Source organism: Arachis ipaensis, chromosome B8 (genome assembly GCF_059453495.1).
Source record: "Arachis ipaensis isolate K30076 ecotype BB chromosome B8, ASM5945349v1, whole genome shotgun sequence".
Taxonomy (NCBI): domain Eukaryota; kingdom Viridiplantae; phylum Streptophyta; class Magnoliopsida; order Fabales; family Fabaceae; genus Arachis; species Arachis ipaensis.
In genome coordinates, this window is record NC_142443.1 from 118,279,124 (window position 1) to 118,283,300 (window position 4,177).

General features: G+C 42.7%; 1 non-coding gene across 1 annotated transcript; it reads left to right on the plus strand.

Annotated features, from left to right (window-relative positions):
• Positions 1-3,570: 3,570 nt before the first annotated feature.
• LOC148549397 (small nucleolar RNA R71) lies at positions 3,571-3,677 on the plus strand. Its single transcript, XR_015897210.1, has one exon. It is a non-coding gene; the product is annotated as a small nucleolar RNA R71 (small nucleolar RNA).
• The last annotated feature ends 500 nt before the right edge of the window (positions 3,678-4,177 follow it).

Consider the following 4,177-nt stretch of genomic DNA (forward strand, 5'->3'; position numbering starts at 1 on the left):
GGATAGACCTCCTCACCAGTTCAAACCATCCCTTGGCTTTTGGGCTAAGGTCTCCTCTCTTGATGAACCGGGGTCTCTTATCTGCATACCTTTCCCAGTCAGCTCCTATGACACATATTCAGTCACTATTTCTTCGAGTTCATCATTGTCAGGGCTCTTACTTATCCTTGCATGATAACTAAGCTCATCAAAATGTGGTGATTTCAGCTGAAGGACTCTTGTTATAGCATTTGGACTGAAGTCCACCTCTTTTCCTCTTACATAGCTTTTGAAGGTTGGGGCTTTGGTTTTATCTTCTCTAACCACGTTTGCATAGAACTCTTTGATGAGGTTTGCATTGATCTTCCCTTCTGGGTTCGTGAGCCTTTGCCACCCTCTTTGTTCAATTTTCTCTCGAATCTGTAGGCACTCATCCTCGTCAATTTGGAATGTTAACTCAGGCAGTATCTTCTTGAGCTTTATCCGTTCAAATTCGAGCTCATGGAACGCAGTTTTGAATCTCTTCTCATCAAAAAGGATGCTCTCCATTGGTTCCTTCCTCTTTTGCCTCTTGGAGCTTGATGCTGCCATGAATTTGTGTTGCTGCGTGAAGAGAGTGGAAGGTACGGATAGATGAGGAATTTGGTTGGTTAGGACAAGGTGTGATGAAGGAATTTGGATGCCAAAGGTGTGAAGTGTGAGAAATAGCACTTTGGGTGTGAAGGGGAAGTACGGAGTAGGATTCACTTATATAGGGAAGTGAGGAGGAGATGAAAGGTGTGGATTGATGGGGTTGGTGTATGATGAATTGATGGGGTTTTGTATGGAATAAGCACAAGGATTACCAACTTTATGATGGGGTTGGTTCAGTTTTCAAGTTTGTTCTTCTTCCAATGTTGCATGGCAACCATTCCCAATGCATTCCCCCTTGAGACACGTGTGAAATATTCTCCTTCTGTGTTATCCGAACCTTCCTCATTTAATTGTCCAATCAATCCCCTTCAATGCTCCTTTCTCTTTTCCTATAAAAATAAAATAAGAAAAATTAATATCATTGAGAAATTAAACTTTTATGGCTAGAATAATAAAGAAAAAGAACTAGATTGTTTATTCATGAACACCAACTAACTAACTAACTGTGTGTCCTTATATGCACATTGGTGGCACCTTGGGTGACACCAAACTTAGTTTGTAGCACTGTGATGAAAAAGTTTTGTTCAAGGCTCCAAGATTAGCATGCTCTGGTTTGCATTCATGCATCTCTCGGCATGCTTTGAACACCAAACTTATTCTTCACTATATACTGCCTAATAAGAATTTCACCAAGTGTTTGTCAAGTTTGGGTTGAAATTCATGAATATTAACTTATTCACTATTTTCTAAAAGCATATAAAATATGGGTTGCCTCCCATGAAGCGCTTCTTTAGCGTCACTAGCTTGACGTTTCTCCTTCATCAGGGAGGTTGATAATGCTTCAAGTCTTCTGCTCTGGCAGTAGACCTATATCCAGTGGTTGTATCAATGATCTCTACATGTTCCAAGGAGAGAACTCTGTTGATAGTGAAGACCTTAGGTAACTGAGATGGTACAGTGGGGAGATCAGGGGGGATATCTGGGAAGTAAGCTGAGATCACTTTATCCCCTGGAGAGAAGTCCTCGGTAGGGATCTTCTTGTTCCTCCACCTCCTTAGTACCTTCTTCTTTGTTCCTTGTGATGTTGTCTTACTCTTTGTGACCTCCTCCTCTAAGGAAATGTGGTTACTAGTCTCATATGATTCTGGTGGTTTGGGTTCCTCCTGATTTTCTTTGAGCTGTGGCAATTGCTGTTTGCCTTGTTTATCAATCAAGGGAGTTCCCAGATGTGCTGGTTGTGCTTCAATGCTTGTTTCTTCCTTCAGTATCTCACTGTGATTCTTCCTTGGTTCCTTATTCTCTTGATCTGTTTCTTGTGAGAGTTTGAAGACATTAAAGCTGAGTTGTTCATCATGGATCCTCAAGATTAGCTCCCCTCGCTCTACATCTATGAGTGCTCTGGCTGTAGCTAGGAATGGTCTTCCCAATATGATTGGGTGAGTGTGACTCTCTTCCATGTCCAATATGACAAAGTCTGTTGGGAGGAAGTATTTCCCAACCTTTACCAACACATTTTCCACCACTCCTATTGCTTGTTTTTGAGTTTTATCAGCCAGCCTGATGACTACATCTGTGGGCATTATCTCATTGATCTGCAGCCTCTTCATAAGGGATAAGGGCATTAAGTTGATGCTTGCTCCCAAATCGCAGAGTCCCTTATCAAACATGGTTTCTCCGATGGCACAAGGAATGTAGAAACTCCCTGGGTCCTTTCTTTTTGTAGGCAACTCTGGTTGAATGAGGGCGTTGCACTCCTTGTTCATCACTATAGTTTGGCCTCCCTTGAGTGAGCTTTTCCTGGGAAGCAGTTCCTTCATATACTTGATGTATGCAAGCATTTGTTGGATGGTCTTGATGAATGGTATGTTTACATGCAGAGATGCAAACAAGTCAAGAAATCTTGAGTATATTCTCTTCTCCACAGCACCATTGAGTAGTTGGGGAAAGGGTGCATAGAGTCTCAGCAGCTCCTGTTGTGAGATTTTTGGTTCTTGGTGATCTTTTTCCTTCTTCTCTGCTGAGGTATCTCCAGGTTGTTCTGACGGCTTGTTTGGCTTGTCCTCAGTCTCCTTACCACTTATAGTGACCATCTTGCAATCTTCCCATCTTACTTTCTTTGTTTCACCTCTCGGATTTTTCTCTGTGTCACTTAGGAATCCATCTGTAGGTTTGGGAATCTGCTCAAAGAGATACCCCACTTGAGATTCCAACCTCTTGATGGTGTCTCCCTGGTTCTTAAAATTTGCTCGCACTTCCTCCTTGAACACCTTGTTGTCTTGAATCTCCTTGCATATGCCTTCAAGTAGGTTTTCAATCCTTGAAAGTTTGTCATCAGATGATGGTAGTTTGGGATTGGAGGTAGAAGGATGAGGAGTGTTATTTTGGTTTTGATATGGGTGTGGAGAGGTGTTGTTATGGTGGTGTTGATATGTTCTGTGTGTGAATTGTTGGTGGGCTGCATTGTTGTTGGGGTTGTGACGTCTCTGATCTTGGCCTTGATCTTTTTGATTCCCCCACCCAAAGTTTGGGTGATTCCTCCAACCAGGGTTGTAGGTCTTGGAGTATGGGTCATAATTTTGTCTAGGTGAATTCCCAATGTAGTTGGCTTGCTCCTGCTCACTCTCTGCCTCTGCATTCACTCCCTCTTGGGTTGTTGATGAGGTGGTGATTGCTGCTACTTGGTTCCTCTCCATCTTCTTGGTGAGGTCAGCTAATTGCTTGGTTATGAGAATGTTTTGGGCAAGCAGAGCATCTACATTGTTTAGCTCCATCACTCCTCTAGTGTTCCCTCTTTCGGAGGCATAGAAGTAGTCATTCTCTGCTACAGTTTCAATGACATCTATGGCCTCCTCAATGGTCTTCTTCTTGTTCAGAGATCCCTCGGATGAGTGGTCTACTGCTTTCTTTGATTCATAAGAAAGGCCTTCATAGAAAATGTGTAGCTGCACCCATTCATTGAACATATCTGGTGGACACCTCCTTGTTAGGTCCTTAAACCTCTCCCATGCTTCATATAGAGTCTCACCATCCTGCTGCCTGAAAATTTGAACCTCAGCTCTCAGCCTGTTGATTCTTTGAGGAGGATAAAATCTGGCTAAAAATTTGTTCACCACATCTTCCCAGGTTGTCAAACTCTCCTTAGGGAAGGATTCCAGCCATTTAGATGCCTTATCCTTGAGTGAGAAAGGGAACAAAAGTAGTCTATAGGTGTCAGGATGAACACCATTAGACTTCACAGTATCGCATATCCTCAGGAAGGTGGTTAGATGTTGATTGGGGTCTTCTTGGACGCCTCCTCCGAATGAACAGTTGTTCTGAACAAGGGTGATGAGCTGTGGTTTTAGTTCAAAGTTGTTGGCATGTATGGTTGGCTTTTGAATGCTACTCCCACAGTTTCCTGGGTTTGGGTTGATGTAGGAGCCTAGAACTCTTCTCTCTTGCCCAGCATGATTTGCTAGACCTTATCTGCCATGGTTGTGAGCTTCTTCTTCATGATGGTTTTCTATATTCTCTTCCATGTTTGGTTCAAAGTATTCCTCCTCTTCCTCAGCACCAACTATTCTTT